The sequence below is a fragment of the Anas acuta genome, chromosome 12 (assembly GCF_963932015.1).
Source record: "Anas acuta chromosome 12, bAnaAcu1.1, whole genome shotgun sequence".
Lineage (NCBI taxonomy): Eukaryota > Metazoa > Chordata > Aves > Anseriformes > Anatidae > Anas > Anas acuta.
This window is the reverse complement of record NC_088990.1, coordinates 308,450-330,536: the sequence shown is the minus strand read 5'-3', so window position 1 is coordinate 330,536 and position 22,087 is coordinate 308,450. Positions and strand designations below refer to the sequence as shown.

The window sequence follows — 22,087 nt, the reverse complement described above, 5'->3', positions numbered from 1 at the left end:
AACAAAACCCAACATGGTTCTTGCACTTAATTCAGAGCGAAATCAGACCAGCACACGTGCTCTCGGCTGAACCGCGTGCTGTGACTGAGGTGGCACACGGCCACCCCCCCGGCCTGTCAGCCCCTCAGAGCCAGCGCCCCGGGCCCAGCTTGGCAACAGCTGCACCCCTGCCCAGGATGGAACAAAGGCTGGGCTGTGGCAGCTGCACACGGCTGGCCCTGGACTGCCAGGTACTGTCAGCACGTGTCAGGCTGCAGAAACAAAAGTTTCTTTGAGGGAGAGAAGGGGTGCTTGTCCAGCCCTGCAGCACCACTATTCCTCTGTTGCTGCAGCACCCTTCCTTTGGCCCAACTATGCTTTATTCTACTGGCACAACGTCTCACATGAGAGATGCTGCTGGGACAGCCAGAAGGGTGATACTTTCTTTGGCTCCCCTGCCATGATGGTTCTGTGCTGACATCAGGTGACTGCCCAAGATACAACAGGACCCTTTTCAGAGTAGTTTACTGGGAGAAGCAGGGCTCAAGGTCCTACTTCAATCATCAGTGTTGTTTCCCCTTTGTATCCCCGAAACGAAAGATCAGCAATTGCTGCCACTCAGGGACTTGCTGATCTGGCTTGGACTCAACATCCAGAGGAACATTCCTAAGGCAGGAATGCGCACAGCAAACCTGTAAAAATCAGTTACTGCAGCTTTTTGGAAATGAACTGGCCTAGGATTTCACCAGGATTAGGAACCTTGACACCAAACTGATGAGAAGTTCTCCTACAGCTGGCTGATATGTGAACCATGAGTTTAGAATTCACTATCCTACCGATAAAAGAGGGGAAGAAAGTAGGAAAGAACACCAACTTTCTTTTAAAAGAATAGGAAAATAAAAAGTTTACTTTAGGTAAAATTTTGCTTAACTTGTTTTATAGTAGTTTTCCTAAACACTCACAACAAATCAGAGAAGGAAACATCAGCTGAAAGCAAGCCTATAACTAGGGTGGGCTTCTAGAACAAACGGTATCTCCTGGGTCTGGAAATAATTTTACAAACAGTATCTCACTAGTCAGATGAGAAGTCAGCAGGAAGAGGAAACTGTGCCTCGGCTGCTCAGAGACAGCACCACGGTAGAATAAGGCCAGTAAGAGGCAAAAGGTAGAGAACAGGCCAGGAAGACAGCGTATTTGTGCTGGGCCACAACACTGGCAGAAAAGTCTGACAAAGCAGTCAGACTGTGGAGTATTGGCCCTCAGGCTTTTGTTCCCAAACTCTTTTCAGACCTACAGTCAAGTGGCTGCAGGCTTGGCAGCTAAGGGAATGCCAGTCATTCCAAAGCCTCTTTGAATACAAGTGCTCATCAGTCTGAGGAGCCCTTTGCTGGCAGCTCCCTCTGCACAGGCCTGCCCAAGATTGAAACACACTGACCAGTATCCTTCTTCTTACTAACAAAAATTACTTGCAACAGAAATGAGTAACAGTGTGACTTACATTGTGGGCAGTGATTGAAAGCACACTGTTTGCGTCATAGCCATGGTCCTTACTAGAGCCCTAGCATGGTGAACTGCATGCCTGGAAATCTCACTGCAAATGGGAAAAACCTTTAAATACATTTACAGTATGAAGACTATCCTTCTCCGGCTCATGAAAATTGCTGTTTTCAACTTGCCCGGCACAAACATCTGAGCACAGGTTGAGGCCTACAGATCTCCAGGTGCATTCTGAACACGGATCCCCATCCCTGCTCAGCCCTCTCAAACCATGCTCACCTGCTGCATACATTAAACAAAATCTCCTCTCCCCCGGTATTTCTGGGAGTTAATTTCATTAACACTGAAATCCCCCTTTCACATGAATCTTCACTTTGTGTGCTAAGGAACACTAATTACTGCAGTAACCACAATGCCTCTGCACTTACAAAGAATGTTTCTATTATATCCCCACCAAGGCAGAAATGCCCTAGTCTTTGCTATCTGTTTCTTAAAAGGAGAATTTCTCTAGAGTTTCTCATCCCACTGTCACTAATTCTTGAAACTCCTCTAGTTCTGCTACGGCCCTTATGATAAGTAAGAGTGCAAGTATCAAAACAAGAAGGAGCACAAAAAATTCACAGGGTGGAATTATTGTATCTTCTGTATTATTCCCTATCTTGTTTTTTTTTTATTATTATTTTTTTTTGTTTTGTTTTGTTTTTTTTTTAGGCATCGTAGCATAACCTGACATTAACTTTGCATCAAATAAGGATTTTCAGTTAGGGGTATACAGTGACATCCAAATTTCATCCTGCCATGATGCAATTAACTGAGCTCTTACAAGGAGTTCGGAAGGTTTAATATTTCCAGTGTACTTGATCTTGCATTTTTTGACAATAAATTTAATGGGACATCATGATGACTGTACAGTTTAGTTGCATAAGTTCCTAACAGTCATTTCTAGATATAAGCAACTGAATCATCTGCAAATTGATCCACCCCCGTGTTCATTCCAAACCCTTTTCTGGTCACTGCTGTATTGATCAACTTTATATTTAGTAGGAAATCATGAAGCCCTTGTATTTCACCCCCTCATGTGGCACAAACCTGGCCATATATTTTTTTTCTGTCTCAACTAGTTTTTTACTCATGGTATTAGTTGCTTTTTACCTGCACAAACTGCTTGCAGTATATGATATGTAAAGATTTTCTATATAAATGCCTCATTCATGACTTCACTGAAAGTTCAGAGAGGGGTATTCTCCTCTACCTAGATGACAATACTTACCATTGTGCAGAAGCAATGCCACTTCCATCTTGAAGGACCACAGATAGCATGCATAAAGCTCTTTTTCTATAGGGCAGTTGCCTTCTGAATAGAAGCCAGCAGGAACTGTCCAGGGAAGCGTTATACATTAATGTCCCAGATGTGATGAACAGTTTTTCTAGGCAATAGCAGAACTTCTAAAGCTAGTACCAAGGAGCATTTCAGAATTCGCAGGCTGCATTTGAGGATCGTGACTCATGAGGGAGAAAAGTGTTCTTTGTTTTGTTTGCTTGTTTTATGTGGCCCACTGGATGTAGACTTTATTTGGTTTTGTTGGAGGAAAGCAAGGGATGAGCAAAACCATATAGATTTTGGTGTGAGTTACCCATCCACAGCTGTCTACATATGCAAACACACATACTGTGAGAGAATGAAGGACCTGACACTGTTTTTAGTGATCAGCAGTCAAGCAAAAAGGACGATGCAGGAAGATCAGTCTAGGCTAAAACAAAGGACAGTGGTCTAGGGTCACTACGTGACAAGCAGAATGTCGAGTAAAGAGATGATCCCAGAAGCAGACAGATGGCCCTGGAGGCAGAAAAGTTGCTCTTGCTGCCAATAAAGATCCTTGTATGTAATGTGCAATGCCACTCTAATTGAAAGCACCTATAAAAAACTGTAGCTGAATAATAATTTCTGGGCTGATCTGAAGGGCTAACAAGTATAGCTGCAAGGGCTGTTGCCTGTCATTTGCTGTAATCTTTCAGACCACCAAATCTCAGAGGTCTTATTATTCTGTTGATGAGAACTGGAGAAACTACAGCTACAACGCACTTGCCTGAAATAAGAAACCAATTGTCAGGCCAGTGTACCCAGGTTCTCATCTTTGTAAAATACAATCACCTAGGCCAGAGCACTACAGAGGCATCTTTCAAGGGAGACTGTGCTAAAGTCAGTCATGATGCTCTGACTGGTACATCAAACCTTAATAAACAAGATACACAGAAGGACCACAAAAATGATTAAAGGACAGGCACACCTCTGATGAGAGAAGGGCTGAGAGAGCTGGGACTGTTTAGCCTGGAAAAGTATCTGATGGGAACGTGCAAAGTCTGTGCTACAGAGCTAGCAGGACCTTGGCAAACAGAGAATGCAGGCTGTTCATCTGACCACATAGAAACTAACTCTCCCCCATCCAGGGAATATTATTTATTCCTCTTTACCTCCTTTGTCTTCCTCACAAACACTCCAACACTATAATGAGTGCAGCAAGCTACAGCTCCTTGGAAGAGAGACAGATTACTGAGAGACAGATTACTTCTTATCCCCTCTGTGCAAAAACATATTCCTACCTTCTACTGCAATACAGACCCACCCTACCAACAAGCCCAAGGAAGCCCTGCATTGTTTAGCAGCGATGGAGAAGAGCGAGTGCACTCTTGCTGGAAGCAATGTCCTAAAACCACCACCTGAAGGGCACGCAGCTGCTGAAGTTCCTTCCTCCAGCATGCAGATTGAGCAGCATACAGCTGGTAGGACCAGCTCTAGCTGGAGGAGATTTTGAAGCTCTGCCAGCTAGTCAGATGGGCTCAGGGATTAAAAAATAAACACAAAGATTGCTTTGGCAGCCAGTACACAAACCAGCAACCGCAAAATCACAGCTCAGCACCTCCTTACCTACCGACTGCCTGTGCATCTCTGTACCTGGGTATCCTTGCTGTACTGAAGGAATAACATCCCTGATCTGCTGTAGCATGTGAGGGGGCTACATCAACCTTTGACACATGCTTTGGTGCTTTCATAGTTGTGAGCAGAAGCATGGGCAACCTGTGGGTAACCACAGCACTGGCAGTATGAACTAAAATGTGAGCAGTAATAGGAAAGTTTGCACGCACTCATCCCGCTGCCTGTGAGCTCAACACATTCAAGAGGAGCATCCCCAATAAATGTAAAAAGAAATCCCTTTGCAGATGGATTGGCTGAAGAGCTTCTGAACAGCATGTGGACGATTGTGGTGGGATCTAGAAAGGAAAGATCTGGGGAAAATTCTATTTTAAAGAAAACTGACAGTTATTTTTTTTGCCAGAGGGAGGCAGCTGCTGTAAGTAGAGCATCTGTGCAACAATGCCTGGCCCTACACAACCAGCAGTAACTGCCACTGCCACAAACATGGCATGGAGAGCAAATGGCTATATCTCATTTTGGTTTGACCTTTAGAGGGCAAACAGGAGCATAGAAAGTGCTAGTGTCAGCCTGGCTTAGCAAAATAGTCCGCTTCTACTTCTGGGAACTTAGCCACGTAGGAGGCAGCCACCTTCATGTTCAGAGTTACATCCCACGTCCAAACTGAATCACCCAAGCACAAGGAAAGGAGCTTGGCCAGTTCCTCAGATTCTGAAGAGAGAAGATGACCCACAGTCTCAGTTTCCACAGACTGTAAATTAGATTCCATAGCTAATGTAGTGCTCATACTGGCTACTATATTAAAACAATCATTTTACTAATGAGCTGTTCTTAAAAAACTTTTAATTTCAAAGCAAAATATTCACTTTTTTAGATTGCAACAGAATATATTTGCCAGAATTAAATATCTTTTAAAGTTATTGATAAAAGATAAAGATTTTTTTTCTTAAACTTGCACTGATTTGTCGGTTATTTTTACTTTTCTTTCTCTCCCTTAAAAGTTTTCAGAAAATTATTTGCAGGATACTCTATTCATGCACATAAAATCCCAGACTCATTCTTTTTTCAAACAAAAATGGCTGTATTGGGTTCAGCGTACGCTTTGACTGAGAAGATATGATAGGATCGCTATTCTTTGCCAGTTTAAACCTCTTTGTTTTTTCTTGCCATGAGACTTTGCTCTTCAGGCTGTCGGAGTTACCTTTTTATTCCTCTTGACTGCTCAAAACACTCTCCAATTCATCATTGTCCATACCCACAATCAAGGTGTTGCCTACATCCCAATCCTGATCTGCCACAGAGAAGTATTAAGGAATCTGGAAGCACATGGAGGCTAGTATCTAGCAGTCCTGTAGAAGGCAAAGAACCCAAAGGAAGATGCCACTGGTCTGCTCTTGGCTGACTCCCTCGGGATATGAACAAACCTCTGTTTGGTTCCATGTCTGCCAGAGACGGAACAGAGCTGCTCTTGGTCCCTCCAGCTGAAGTTAGTCTCTTTTGTATACATAGTTGAAACACTTGCTAGCACAGAAATGTGAACAGATCGTGACACATCTGTGTCCCAAACGCCAGACTATACAGTGAGTGTCTTTTCTCCCTCACCCAACAGCTCTAAGGAATAATTATTCGATTATATAAGCCACAGCTATTTCAGCAGGGGACACAAAGAGCACACTGGTACTGGCAGTGCCCTGTGGTTAGGGAGACCTCTTTGCTTTGGTGCAATCCTAGATCTGTGCATTTCTTCCAGCTCAGGAATTCAAGCAGGATCGCTAACGTGCCAGTGGACCCGCTTGTGGATCTCCTCACAAGGGGATGTTTCCCACTCTATTGCTCATTTTTCTTAAAAGGTAGTATTGTGTCAGATGACATGAGATTTTCATGCAGTGTAAGTGGAGAAAATATTGCACATACTGTCTCACTCTTATACTAAAGAACAACTTGATAATTCAGCCATTTTAGAACCACTAATTGAAGACACAGATGTCCACTTTGGAAACAGCTGTATCTATTTCCAGAAGTTACTGTTCCAGCAACAGTTTGTTAAATGTCCCTGAACTGGAAGTTACACCACAGCTGAGCTACATTAATGGGTAAGATGAGCACTTCTGTATAGTTTGCCAGGTGCAGAATCAGTCAGGAGAGATTCTGTTCCTTTCAGCTGACTCAAACTCCCATTGAGAAACTTCTCTCCTTCTTGGAGTTGTTTGCTAATTGAAGCTCTCCTTGTCTCTTTTGCTGTGAAATAGTGTAAGGCATTCACATGAATCAAGAACACAACTCTGCATTCGGGCATTCTGTCCAGCTGTGAGGAGCTAGAGATGTAGCTTCTTAAATGTCTCCAGCTAAATCCACTAAAGGAAACCTAAGAACACCTTAAAACATCCTCTTATGTGTTGTCCTCACTCCACCAACTGTTGACAGACTAATGATGTTCCCTTTGGAAAACAAATTAATTTTTCTCGTTTTCCTTGTCAGTAGAATTTCAGCTGTGATTTGCCACCAGTCCCTGAAAAGAGGCTCCCATAAAACTCCTTGTCACTGAGGCAGATGCATCATTCCAGATACCAGTGCTAAAGACTCCTGTAAGTAGCAGAGCTGGGCAGCTTCCAATTTCTTAATTTTAATAATAATATGAGTAACAGGCTACATGTTCGTACAAGCAGAACATAACATATCTTCGCTATGTCCTTCTAGTTTTGAAGTATGTGGCTGATAGTGGTCTGACTTGGAGGTATAGCTCATGATCTGTCCTGTTTCTCCCTGATTTTTGTTTATTTTTTTGGACAACTGATCAATATGAAATGTTACTGCTGATCTTGTGCAAGCAAGATCTTGCCTGAGGCAGAGAGAACTTAGTTGTATCGGAGAGAGGACAACTGTCACAAATAAGGACACAAATCAATCTCAGATTTCCTCTTGTTGGCCCACACAGATGCCAAGTTTCTAGCAAGTCTGCTCTTTGCCCCGACTTCTAGCATCTGTTTAGACTCCTCAAACTTCCTTCCTATGCCCTAAAGTTAACAGTCTCATTCTAAGTAGCTTGTCTTCTCTCTCACCTGCTTGCTTTGAAGATGACATGCTGAATGTGATCTTTATTCAACACATGTTTATGAATCCAGCTGTGGACTGTGTGTGACAGCAGTGGTAAAGCACAGAAGGGCTGTATTCTGTCAGTGTTTGAGGAAAAAGCAGCTGTCCTCTGCCAACATTTTTCCTTGCTGTATTTTGACTTTGCACGCTTGGATCTAGTTGCCACTTCATTAAGTTCTCTACATGGTCTGGATTCCTGGGATTTCATTTACAGCATGGAGTATGGTGACAATGAAAGAGATACAGAAAGTTATTTAAAGGTGCAGGGCTTCCAGGCCACCTGTGCATTCTGCCAGCAAATAAAAGGCTTGTCTGGTCAACAATGAGAAGTATTTGAGAAAAGGCAGGGAGGCTTGTGTCAGAGTAGACATCTTCTGTCAATACCAGTGACAGATCAACTCAGCCACTGTTTCTCACCAGTCTGCCTTGCACTGAGTTCACTGAAGTTGCAATGAGGTTGCCTGAGCCCCTACTTCTTAATGCCATGCAGTTAGCCAGGTCTCTCTCAGTTCACAGATTATGCTGCAATCAGGGACTGAACTTACCAACTTGGAAGAATAAAAAGGACTAGAACAGTCTTCTAAGATCACGAATACTTTTGTCTCAGAGCCTCTCTCTTGTTTGGCTCCCTCAGAGTCGTGCAGGCACAGACCCCTTCCACAGTCCCACGCATTCCACTTCCTCCGCCTTTGCTTTTGAACATGGACCAGCAGCAGGAAAGAAAACCCCTAACAATTAAAACACTCATGCAAATCTGTCAGTCAGGAACTGGGCCAAAACACCAACTGCACTCATATTTACCAGCCTGCAAGCTGGTTCTTCAAAAAGATGCCACGTCCTTGTTTGAAGCAATTTACTTCTTATATGACCTGGGCAATGTTCTCTGTTACATCCAAGTACTGCAGTCCACCCCTTTCACACCATTTAGGCTTTTCAGAACATAAATCTAGCCCACAAGAAGTCACTGGTTTCTTGCCCATTTTACCTCTAAGGTAGATGTTAGTATCACAAGTGTCTGATGACAGGCTGACATTCCTCAGACAACATTCAAAATGGAGATAAGGGCCTTTTCCTCCCATCTTTCTCCTCAGTTATTTAAGAATTTGGCAGGGGCACTTAACAGAGGATGGCACAGGTGAGATGGCTATATCCCAGTGAAATCCCTGGCTAACTACAGGAAGTGGAAAAACAATTTTGCAAAGTTTCTTAACAGAATCTCTTAACTTGAAAGTAGTAGATGAAACAAATGATCTAGACTCGCCAGTTATGCTTCCAGACTTTTTTTTTTTTTTTTAATTTTTAAATCTGTTTCTTCTTATAGCATATTTTGAAAAACAGAACCAAGTTTTTACAGCTTTAATCTTTTCATTGGAAAGAACCAGAAGGACTTTTCTCAAAGACTAACAAGATACCTGAAAAACAGAGCTAGAAAATGTCAGCCCACCCAAGCAGTGGTACCATCCAACTTTTGGACAAGCCTCCTGGTGAGGATTAAGGCTATAGCTTGTGCTGTTTATGTCCTGCCGCCTGGTATTTCTATTTTCTTACCATGTCCAGTTCCCCTGAGACAGGAATGGTCTCTCCTTCCCAAGGTTAAAAGAGCTAAAAGACTTTGAGGTCAGGTACTCTATGAACATATTCAGCAACAACCATTTATTAAACCACTGCTGCCTGAGGCATTTAGGTGGATCCCAGGAGATAAAGGAGAACTGGCTCAGACATCACACATGAAGGGTCTGGCAGTCTTGCCGTGCCTGAGCTCTGATATTTGTTTTTACCTTTGCTTCACACTAAAGAAATGGAGGGAAAACGCCCCAGGCACTGACCAGTGACTATAGTTCAGTTCTCCTCCTGTTGCACCTTACTCTCCAGGATCTCAAAAGCCAGTAAAAATTCACAGTAAAGATGCCTTGTATTGCAGAATGCCAAATTCACCAAGAACCTTACATACCTGGTCTACTGAGAACCCAGGACACTAAGGTAGGTTCTAGCAAATTGCAAGAGATTTTGGTGCTTCACGAGAAGGCCCATGAAAGACAGTAACACATACAAAGAGACTCAAGTTCAGTAGGTCATACTGATAACAGACGTGCATGTTAAAGCCTATCCCATCTGTGACTTACACTCCTCCTTTCGTTTGCGATTCTCAAATTTCATCCTCCTAGAGGAACTATCCAAACCTTTATTTTTGAAGCTAAGAACGGGCTTTCTGGTTTATTTCAAAACATAGGTATTTGCATGATGATGTCTTTTTGGAACGCAGAAGGGAAAACAAATTGCACTTCCCATAAAAATAGTCCAACCCAGTGTTACTCTATCCATTTGAAAGATTGACTCAGCAAGACTTAGAGGCCTGTCTCAGGAGAGCTAAGAACCTGTTGGCCAAGGACACCAATGTTCAAGTTCATCTGTGAATAAAGCCTAGGAAGGCTCCCTGAAGCACTGGATATACAATTAAGTTGTTCCATTAGCCATGCAATTAATGACTATTTTATGTGTCCACACTGCACTGTTGCACTGTAATAATCCTAGCTACCCTCCATGTTTCTTGCAATATCCTCAGGTCCTCTTATGAGTCATAACTACCAACTAGTCAAGGGGCAGCGCACTCAGAGATAGAAGTGCACTGTCTGACCAGCTGGTGTGTAAGTGCTGACTGCCCAGATGGCAGGCCAAACAGAATACCTACTGTCCCAGTGAAGGCACTAAGTTGGATCACTTTCCTCTACTGCCCCTCAGTTTTCGTTAAACCTGTAGAAATTTGTTACCTTTAATGCTTTAGCAAAGGGGAAAATGTTTGTCCTAGACAAAGGAAAATGTGTATTTGTAAGAGGAGTCCACAGAATTCATCCAAGCTGCTCTAATTCGCACAATTCAATCAAGCAATTCAAAGGGGATGAAAAAAGAACAAATACCAACCAAGTTAGAACCGAAGTAGCTCAATACCTTTTCTAGTCTTTCCTCTCAACAGCAGCAAGACTTGTGTCTGCAGAATGATATGGACCTGTAACTAATTCAGGATTTTTGAGGGGAAAGAAAAACAAATCCTCTTCTTTCACTGCAGTGAATCTTCCCCTGAATATTTTCTAAGCTTTCATATACATGTAACTTATTCCCTTTCCTTCCCATACACAGAGACTATCCATCAGCCCAGTAACTATACTACCTCCCTTCCTTCCCTTCGCAGTAGTTTTGCTTCACAAACACTTCACAGTCTGGAAAGTACACCCTTCATTTTGAGCTAGTTATTACTGTGAAGTCCTTGGATATTAACCAACCTTGTCCTCTTTGTCCTCCAATAGCATTCAGTGGCCTGCAGGTCTCTCTCTTTCCTATCCATCAATCACAAATGAAAGCCTGTGATAATGCACATAGCACATTTGGCTGTGCTAGCCAAGAGGCCAGCAGTAGAACCAACTGGGATCTCAGACACCTATCACAAAGACATACTGCTGGATCCTTACTTGGTTCTCAGTTTCTTATTCTTTTAAGAGATGCAGCCATCCCAGGAATTACCCAGGATGGTATGTGAATGAAGACAGACAGAAGAATGCAAGACCATGCCCCACAGAAGCTCATGCTGTAGAACCCCTCTTCTACCCCTAGTCTGGTGCCCAGCCACCTGCCTTTGAATGAGACACGCTGCATTTCTTGTTTACGTACAGGCGGCTTCCTTGCTTTCACCAAGGAGAGCCTGTGCTGGCTATTGCTGACTGTATTCCTCTGCTCAAGTCCATCGTCTGTTTACCTCCATATCTGCTGAGGACATGACTAAGGTATACTGACAACACAGACATGTGGAAGAATGGCAAAGACAATGTGAACGACATTCCTCTCGTGGATTGTTTTGCCAGGAGAGAAACTACTGCAAATCTACACATCCCTCTGTCCACAAAATGGGAGCAAGGTGGAAGATCTGACAGCCTGGCCTTGTCAGATCAAAGGAAAGGAGGGGAGAGAAAAAGAGTTTCTGGCCTGTATACAACCACGACTTGCTGGAGGAAGTGTAAGGGCAGACATGCAATCTGGATGCAACCAAGCAGTACAGAGCTGTCAAGGAGACAGGGAGGATACTGACCTTATGCAGTCAAAGGTCCCCTGCCCCATCAGAAGAAAAGGAATCCCTGTCCTTCTGGAAGAGTGCCCAGCCTGCAGGGCTTTTCGCAGTGGAACCAGAGATACTTGGAATAGAAACGCCTCGTCTCTGAGATCAGAGAGTTTAAACTGGAGCTTGTTTTTTCTGCAGTCATAAGCCAGCAGGCACCAGCTGCAGAATTTGCCGCAGTGTGTGTGTGCGCGTTTCTGCGTGTGAGTGTGCAGCAGCCACGCTCCTCCCCTCCGAGCCCGCTGCGCGATAAATATGTCCAGCTCCCTCCTTTTTCTCCTTCCTACATCACCGTGAGCCCCAGCCCAATTGCTCACAGCCCCCAGCCACAGCGGCCCCTCTCTTTTCTATTAAAAAAGCTTTTGTTGGCATCAGTACCGACTTTTAATTGCTCCCTTCTCAGTCAAAGAGGTTTGCCTCTCTTTCTTCCTCGCAGCCAAAACAGCAGTCTCCGATATTCACAGTCATGTAGCCTGATATGTGCACCATGCTAAACCCTGCTCCAGCTCTGGATGCTGTAGATAAAAAGCCCTATTTTGAGATGCTTCAACACATTTTAGCACTAGCATAGATGATTTAACGCTTTTAACAAGATGTTTACTACAGACAATACTAACAGAGGACAAAGATATCCAAAAAAACCAGATCCCTGTGTGTCCATGGACCGCAAAGGTGTCATCACACTGCACCACCGGTAACGCACCTTCTCCCCTCCTCAAAAAGGGAAAAGCTGGCCCCATACACCACTGTGCTACACGGGGAAGCACAGCAGGGTAAGGGACGACAAAGGACTGCTACTAGCAAAAAGAAAGCACTTTGTCGTTTTCACTTCTAAAGCACAAAATGCCTCCTTGTAGCCTAGTATAACAAAATTCAACTCCAAATCTAGCTACATCTCTTCTCCTCCTCCGCTGCCCTAGAAAAGCTGCATCACTTGCGTTTTGCAAGAACCTTCCCTTTTTCCTACCCCACTAACTGGAAGAGCTTTTTGGCCTCCTGTAGTGGAAGAATGTAGCGTTGAGCAGCTCAAAGCCAAACTTCAGCTATTCCGAGACTACTCGTGCGTGGGTGTGCAGCACTGAAGGAAAGAGAAATAGCAGGAGGGTGCCCGCATCTCTCTTTCATCTAATCGGCGGCACGGCAGTCCCCCTTTACAGCCCTCCCCGCTCCTGCCAGGCATTAGCCTCGTTCCAGCACCAGCGCTGAGCTGGACGGCGGTGCGGGCATTAATGCCGGCTTGCACCGAGCCTTGCCGAAAGGGAGCGCCCGCGAGGTGCCCTGTGCCGCCACCGCCCCTCTCCCGAGCGCCGCATCTTCAGGCACGACCACGCCAGGATCAGGCGTAACGCCGCAGCGCTGGCTCCGGCAGCCCCTGGCAGGCAGACCGTCTTCTCCAGAGCCTCCTCTAGAGTCACTGTGCATCCTTCTCTGTGCCTGAGCTAACGACACAAGCGCAGTCAACAGCTGAGCAGCCAGGGAATCCAGTCTGTCCCGACACCCAGGAGCAGGAGCAGCTGAAAGGGGCGAGGTCTTCACAAGGGTCATAAACGACCCGCGCCATCCGCAGCCCCCTCGCCCTCTTGTCGCTACCCCGGCCCCCTCGGCCACCGGCCAGTCGGCCCCCGGCTCCAATAAGACTCCAAGGAAGACCAAACGCGGGCGCTGCAGCCTGCTCCGCGAAGCCCTCAGCCGCTCCTCCGCAATGGCAGCGCGGCCCCGGCCCCCCCGGTCCGCCAGCGGACGGTCATGGCCGGGGAGCCGGGGCCGGGTACCTGCACTTCCAGTACCCCCCCCACCCCCCGGAACCCGTCCTCCCCCGACCGACGAGCTTTCTCCACAGCAGCGGACGGCATCAGCCCCAGAACAAAGCCGCGCTGCCCCGGCCCCGCGAGGGGCTCGCCGTCCTGACGGCGGGTCCTGACGGCGGCCGCCCCCCCGCCGCCCAGCCCAGCCCAGCCCAGCCCAGCCCAAGCCTGGGGCTGCCGGGCCGAGGCGGGCACCGCGCACGTACCATCGTGTCCCGGGACGCGCGGCCCGCGGAGCGGCGGCCGTGGCGGGGCGCGGGGCGAGCCGGGGATGCGCGGCGCAGGCCCGCGGCGGCAGCTGCTGTGTCAGGGCGAGCCGAGGGCGGAGCCGCCCGGCCCCCGCCGCGCCCGCGGCCCCGCGCGGGGCTGCCTTAACCCCCTGCGCGCTGCCCGCCGCTGCAGCGCCGCGCCGCCGCCGGGGCCGGCCGCTCGTGGGCGCGGGCAGGCCGGGTGCGTGGCGGGGGCCGAGCGGGTCCCCGCGTTGCCAGAACGCTTGTTCCCCCGCGGCCTCCGGTCAGGCTGAGCAGCGGCACCCCCCCCTTCGTCTGAGGGGGGCTTTGCGCCAGGCTAGCCGTGAACCGAGCGGGAGAGAGCTGGTACAGCCTGAGCAGCTTGGCTGGTGACAGTGCTGCCTGGCCAGCAGCAGAGTTTGAGTGAGCGACGCGAGAATGCCAGCAACCTGAGCTCTGGAGATTATTTCCAGCACGGTTTTCAGAAAATGATTTAAACATTTCGCTAAGAACTTCGCAACTCATTTCTTAACCAATATCACAGTGCCTGATTTGTTAGACTTCCGAGGCAGGGGAAACATGCTTCTAAGCCCAGCAGAGCAGGAACGAGAGCCCAGTATTTGGAACACTCCATGCAGGGCCTGTAACTACTCCATAATATGTTAATTGCCAATAGTAACCTTTTATCCATAGCAAGCACTGAAAACCACTACCAGGGTCCTGCTTGCCTTACACAAGGTCCCAGCTTACAGAGTTAACTAGGAAAGCCGAAGGCGTCCTGCCTGCCCTACAGCAAGCGTCCCTCTCGGTGACCTTCTGAGGGCTGTCAGAGACAATGGAAGGCTCAGGAATAAAACTATCACCAAATTCTGATGCATTTTAACAATAAATTACACCTTTACTTTCCCTAGCTTGCAGATGATGCTAATCAGTGGTTAATATCTGTGAACCCCAGGAAACATTAACACAGTGGAATCTAACATCTGAGGCTTTTTTTTTTTTTAATATGTTTTAAATAGGAACTCAAAGGGACAAACTTCAGCTGCATATTGAAAAAAAATATATATAGTTTCGTGCAATGGGAGCTGCTGAATTGCTCTGTTACACCTGCCACATCCCAGTCTGCTGCTTGACAGTTCCAACACAGAGGCAGTGACACCAGCTACTTGCACATGCCAGTAAGCTACTGCGGTGGCTAGGAATGCCTGTGGCAAGCACTAGGTGAGGACAGGGTCTTCTAAGTTTTGCTTTCACCTTCAAAGTAAAAGTCACCACAAGGAGCAGTTCTGATCTGTAGCTCTGTGCCCAGCTACGCACTTGACAGTCAAACCGGGCAACTAACAAATGGTGGGGGGCACAATTATTTTCCAGTCACCAGAATCATCAGTACAGCATAACATTCCAGCAACAGAGAAATAGCAACAACTGCAATTAAGTGATTGAAGAAGGTTGCAGATGACACAAAACTGGGTGAAGCAGCTGATACTCCAGGGGGTCATGCTGCTACTCAGCCCTGGTGAGCCCACACCTGGAGCTGAGCGTCCATTTCTGGGCTTCCCAGAACAATATAGACATAGAGCTCCTGGAAGGAGTTCGGAAAAGGGTCACTGAGATAATAAAGGGAGCAGAGCATCCGTCACGAGGAAAGGTTGAGAGAGCTGGGACGGTTCAGCCTAGAGCTGAGAAAGCTCAGGTAGGATCTCATCAGCATCTGAAGGGAGGGTGCAGAGAGGACAGAGCCCAGCTCCTCTCGGCGATGCCAAGTGCCAGGACAAGAGGCAATAGGCACAAACTGGAGCATAAGAGGTTCCACCTAAAAATCAGGAAGCACTTCCTTACTGTGCAAGTGACTGAGTAGTGGTACAGGCTACCCAGAGAGGTTGTGGAGTCTCCTTCCTTGGAGATCTTCAGAAGATCTCTGAATGTCTGACAGAGTCCTGGGCAACCTGCTCTGGGTGACCCTGCTTAAGCATGGGGGTTGGACCAGATGACTTCCAAAGGTCCCTTCCAAACTCAACCAGTTTGTGCAAGAGCATAAGATACAAGACAGATTGGTATACCGGCGAGTATACATCTTAGTTTCTGGAAGACACCAGCTTAGGAGCCCTCGCTCTCCAACAAAGGTTGTTTCCATCTTCATTTAAAAGATTTCTCTATTGCGCTCTGAATCTATGTATACTTTTCAACTCTGTGGCAACTGTTTAGCAATGCATCTTGTACAAAAGGTTCTTCCTCCTACCTATTTGATTTGTAACTTCTGGCCAGTGATTTTGTGTCATACTCCTTAATTCAAGAGAGGAAAATAAAAAGAATTATTTCCCATTAACTTTCACTAGTGCGTCCATACTCTCATGTCTTTAATGGTGCTTTTCCTCTACCTTTTCTATAAAGTGAGAAATGCTAACATCATCTTATCTCTTTTGCCTCAATGTATCTGCCTCCATGTAAATCACAAAAAAAATTGAGTCTTCCAGTTGCTGTTGAGAGTTTATATCAGAAATGTTTTTCTCTGTTAAATGAATGAACGGGAGACAGATGCATCTCTTACCTCTAATTTACCCCCTCACTTTCCAGTTTGTTATATGATTATGCCCTGGCAGGCAGGGTTGTGTTTTTGTCTATCACAGGTGTTCTTACAAATAAGAATTACTTATGAGTTAAGGCAGTTTTCACAAAGTACAAATCCATGGCGTACAATCAGCTCATATATGTGCTGCTTGACTAGCAAAACATTTGTTCAAAGCAGAAGAGATTCTTAAAACAGTTGCTGCCTTTACCACAAACCAGTCATTTAACTGGCCTAAAAAGCCTTCTTTCTGCACAGTTCTTTGAGGCAGCCCTCCTGCCTTTATGTGATCAGATGACAATTGCAGATAGCCTCTTCTTTTTAGCTTCTAAAGAGATCAACAAATTATCATTTAGAAAAAACAAAAGCCAACCCCCTAAGAATAGCTGTCAAAGAAAGAAGAAAAGGTGCACTAAGAAAGAAAGCACTTACTGAACTTCAAGTCTCTTCCAGTTCCTAAAGGGAAGACCATTTTCTAGCTTCCAGTTCCTACTTTCTAAAGCCAGAAAGACCTACAGAGCTATGATCAACATCACAGTTTCTTCATTCTTTCAGGAAATAAGGACATTTCACTTGTCACCTATAAGACATCACAGACATCAGGACCACAAAAGATTGAGGGGGGAAAAAAAAAACAAACTAGTGCTCTTGGTATTAACTAAGGCTTACTGATGTTCCATTCCAAGAACCATTTGAACACTGGTATTTAGGGACACTATTCTATGATGCAAGGACAGATTTATTTTAACAGTATTAGAGAAGGGATTGAGTTTCTACCACTTACACTAACAAAAACTCTCCTTCAATGAGTCAAATAATGACAGCCATCAAGTCACCAGGGTTTGAAACAAAGATCCTCTCTTTATGCTGGAAAACTGTAGTCCCTGTCTGCTGGGCTTGGAAAGGGCCTAGAAACTTCCTGAGATATAAGGTGTAGATCCCCACTGACTAGAGCATGGAATTACATAAGGAATTAAACTGTTACTGACACGAACATTTATCATCGCTGTGTACCTCAGTCTGTATTGCACTGATAGGATTGTTCTTGATCATAAATACTTAGAAGTCACAAACTGGCTATTTCTCCAGGCCTGCACAAATAACAAAAATGACTTCTTTAGATGTTTTTTCTTGTTATTTTTGAGTATTAGGTTACAGCCAGGATCGCACCTCCATGCTTTTCTCTACTATGATGTTGAAAAGTTTATATAAAGTGAAGGCTGAGTTTCTTGATGAAATATTAGAATTCCAAGAACATTACGCTAAAGCATAATACTGAATAGAGCTTACAGTAAATATTCGGACAGTGGCTCAGAATTGCCTGCTATCTTCCATAGGCTTCTTTGGCTCAAATGCACCTGATTTTCCTTCATAACCATATACCAAGTCTTTAATGAGACTAGAGATTCTAATAAACAGCATACAAACATCTGGATTGGTGGAACAAAGGATTACCATGTATACACCAAGCCACAGCCATGCTTTTAATTTGAGTTCTGTTTTTATTAGTAAGGTCAGGTATTTCCTAGCACCTCTAAATGAAAAGCACACAGTTTACAATGCAAAGAATTCTGACTTCTGGTATCTCATTACAGAAGACTGGCCTGGCAATGTAATTACTAGAGAAGTAGCAGGATACCTCCACAGCATACTGTATGAAGGAGACTGCAGTTGTGCAAGGATTTGTTTGCATCCATCCTGTTGGAAGATTATTTTTTGACTACCCAGTTACTGACTTTTCCTCAGGCTCTCTTCTTAAAAAAACAAAACAACAACAACAAAAAAACCTGACTACTTGTTTCAAGCTTTTGGAAAATCACTTCTACAACCCTCTTGCCTATCCTCTTTTCTCTCCAGGTACACTGATTTTTGCTCTTGTTTATGGGCTTTACCAGGATTTTTTAGAATACTTGTTTTTGCTAAATACACCTGAATCTTTTTGTGTAACTATTTTGTGTGTCTTTCCAGCTTTCTTTCTTACTTACAAATAGGAGTACCCTTCCATTCTGCATGACTGCTTAAATTCTGACTAAGTATTTACTTCGTGCTCTTGTTGAGTGACTATATTTTTAAAGTATCTATATCTGAAAAGCAGTCACACCTTGTTAGTTGTCAAGGAACATTTGATCCCTTAAGCATTTTATTCTTTCAGCTGCTTTGCAGGTCCACTATTGTTAGGCATTTATGCTCACTTCTTAATTAGAGAGTAATCTTTTCATCTTTCTGATGCCTCAGGGCCTAATGAGTGATTACCTGAGCTATTGAGAAATAGTTTCTTTAGACTTTGACTTGTGGTTTTTAACAAGTTTACAGGTGGATAGACCAAATCATCTGTTACATTTGTCTGTTTATCATTTTCTTCACCAAATAGCATCCTTAATGTAGGTCCAGAGAGACTGTCAGCACCTGTTATCAACCTCTTTTCCAATTCCTACTTTAAACAAATTTGTGAAACCTGAGAGTTCTTTGGCAACACTCTGGTCTCTCTTGTCCCAGAAAAGAAGGTTTTAAAAATGGTGATCCTAATTTAACTCAGCAACTCAAAAGCTTTAGGGAAAATAACAGAAGATGACCTGTCTAGAGCTCTCGATGGAAAAGATAAAGAGACATAAAAATCAAGGCTGCAAAACTGGAGCAAACATGCGCAGTACTAAAACACCAGAAGGAACATAAAGAGGGATTGAAGCAAATACTGGGGCACAGTAGGAACCAATGGGTAGCCTGCATGAGCAAAGGATGACTTCATAGCACCCAAAAGGTGATCCTTCTTGGCAGGGTGGTTGGACTACATAATCTTCAGAGGTACCTTCCAACCTCAGCCATTCTGTGAAAAGGGTGGCTTAATGCAGTAGAGAGGAAGGAGGGACTAGGATATAATCCTGTTGGTTTTATAACAAGGAGTTCAAGGAAAGACTGCTCCAAATGTTGCCAATAAGTAGCATACGTCTACCTGAAGAAAAACTCGTGTCTTCCACACACAGCGTCCATGCTGCCTGTGTATCCTCAGCAGCCTTCACCAGCATTAGTACCCAGTTAACACCCACCAGACTTCTCCAGCCAGAGGCACATCATGTCTTTTCACATGTCTCAGCATATGTTGAGAACAACAGAAGGTATAAGCCTGGTCTAGCACTGAAAAGTAACAAAGAAATACCTAAGGCAGTGTGAGAGAAGCTGCAAGAACCAAAATATGGTGCAAGATCCTTCCTACTGTAGAGAGCATCTTTTTCTTCCAGATATGTTTAACAGTTTCTTATCTCGTTCTTTCTCTGAAAGAGACAGTTATCTCTTGTAATAGACAACAGCTGCCCTGAGAAGGATGAGATTCCCAGGGACTTGCTGCTTTTTCAACTGCCTCCTAGGCTTGAACAGAAACAGACAGGCTGCTGACATCTTTAAGGAGAGTATTTATTAGATCAGAGGCACTGATTTACCAGATACTGTTATCCAGATAACAAATGTTATAGAGGAGACCTGTAGGACAGTTCTGAAATTCACAGCAGGATCCTTAGGGGCAAACCTGCAACAAGCAGTGGCGACTGAAGATTATGCAAACTGAAGATGGGTAGCTAAGCCTGATAGGCAAAGCAAAAGAAAGGCTGGGGAGAAGGTAGAACAAGTTTTAGAATTAGCAATGGCGCAGGTAAGATTTCCAGAACAAAATATACATGGGAAAGTTTGCAATATCCTGTCATTTCTGTTATGTAACTCAGTATAAAAGACTACTGAAGACTCTCTCAAAAAGAGAGTTTTTGTTAACCCATACCTGTCTTCCTTTACCTTTCTCCTCAGTGTGATATTTAGAGTTGGAAAACATTGAGATGTTGAAATGTAGGCATTTTCTTTAAGAAACATAAAACAGTGGTCACATGCCTGGAAAAATGCAGAACCTGTGACTTATCAGTGTTCAGATTTAAGTGGCATCATATGGAAGCTTCTCTCACAATGAATCGCAGTTTAAAGACAAGCAAAAAAGAAAGAAACAGAGAGGATTTAGTTGCTACTACATGCAAAGATACTACAGGAAACAGCCATATACTTTGATTACAGAACAGAAACTGTTCTGTGAGGCATATTTGAAATTTGAATAGTAAAAATGTAGTTCCTCCAAACTAGCATTAGTAGATAGAAAGCATGGTAGGGGGCATTATGGTAAACAGCTATTTGCTCCTTGTAAGGCCTACTAGTCAAGAAAGGAAAAGATGTGAAATAAGCATATTTTTTATTTATTTTTTTTTTAGATAGCAGAAATCAAATAGGACATCCATTTTAGGCACCATTCCCTCCTGCTTTTATGCCATCCTGCAGGATGAGCACTGTAGCACGTGCTTTCTTGCAAAGATGCAGTTCAGATGAAACCCAAGACAAAAAAAGACAAATGGAAGGAAAAATCAATAACCACTTCTGAATTATTAATCTCCATGAAATATGAGTAAAAGTACAAGCAAGTCTCATCTTCGGAACAGAAGAATTTTCTTTATAGGAGTCAAACTGTCTACTGCAGATTTTCCTGCACAATCATTAATACTCAAAGTTTCAGAAGCAAAGTTGTAGGCTTTGGTGAAATTCACACTATTCACCTACCTAAAGGCAAAGTAACTGAACAGCCATAACCAGTTTCCACGATTGCAAGCATCAAAGTGTAGCAAACAAAATCCAGACCAGGCTTCAGTTTTATAAACTATGAGTAGAACTGCTAAACAGAGGTCATTTGAAAGCAAAATATAACTGTGTCCTATTGTTTGGGGATTTTTTCCTGTCTTAATTTTTTATTTTTAACCATGAAAAATTCTAGTCTCATCCAGCTTGTCTGCCCAGTAATTCTACAGATAAAGACCTATACCAGTAGGGATAAAAAGACACTGTTTTAGATGTATTTAAAATGCATTCCACCAAACACATTTAAAGAGGATTGAGAAATACAAATCATTTATTCACACTACTACCTCAAGGACAGACTGGCCTGCATTTAATATTTCTTGGCATTCTCATATTTAAAAGTAAATCAAGTAAGACAATACCCACATCCACCGGGACAAGAAGTACTAAGAAAAAGCCAACAATGACAATATGCTTCTTTCATTCTGTGTCCTGAACAAATAACCAACCTTTTACTAACAGCTTCATTATTAGTTTTCCTTTTCTATCAAATTTAAGTGTTAATCATCCCTCTAGTTCCATTCAAACAGATCTTGACACCTGGAATCTTTATTTTCATATGAAATATAAAACAGAACTGATCTACCTTCATTTTTCATGAAGAATTCAAGAAGCCTTTCATGACGAACCCACCCATTTACTCTTTACCTCCACATATGCCATATACACTTCTAGAATTTGAATTCCACAAACTGCCAACACTACTAAAGCACGATACTTAGTTTTAGAAGCAAAAATAATAGTTTAGTTGGGCAAGTACTAACTTCAGAAGAGCTACCGGTGAATATTCACAACTTCAGTTATTTCGGCTTTGGGATTTTTATCTAATAAACTGGCAAAATTGGAAAATTAGAGGTATGCGTGAAGGTAAAGCAGAAAATAGAAAGAACAGAACAGACCAAGTGTTAATTTTTGTCTGTTCTGTATTAAGACTAGTTAAGAGTACAAAATATAACCATATAAATCTATTTCTCATTATATAATTCAATCAACACTATTTGATTAATGGAGGTTTATTCTGGACTAAGTATGCCTGCATATGGAATTCACCTACTAGCACTGTACGGACAGTTTTGTTAGTAAGCTTCCCATACATACCAGCCTTAAGTGATAATTAAGGAAAGGATAGGGATGGAGCAAAATAGATACCTATACTGGCCACATTTTTGATCAGAGTGGTTTCTTACATGTATTGCTTTTCTGGAGTAAGTGAACATCACA

The 22,087-nt window shown here is 43.9% G+C and overlaps 1 protein-coding gene across 2 annotated transcripts in view; it reads right to left on the bottom strand.

The window, feature by feature from the left end:
* MAP1A (microtubule associated protein 1A) overlaps positions 1–22,087 on the bottom strand; it is a 59,049-nt gene that overhangs the window by 22,825 nt on the left and 14,137 nt on the right. The window contains exon 1 of one of the 2 annotated variants that reach the window (XM_068695571.1): positions 13,618–13,690. The exons of the other annotated variant lie outside the window; for it this stretch is intronic. The gene's annotated coding sequence lies outside the window, so the exon portion shown is untranslated. Of the gene's footprint in view, positions 1–13,617; positions 13,691–22,087 lie in introns of those variants that run through there. 2 annotated transcript variants of the gene reach the window in all.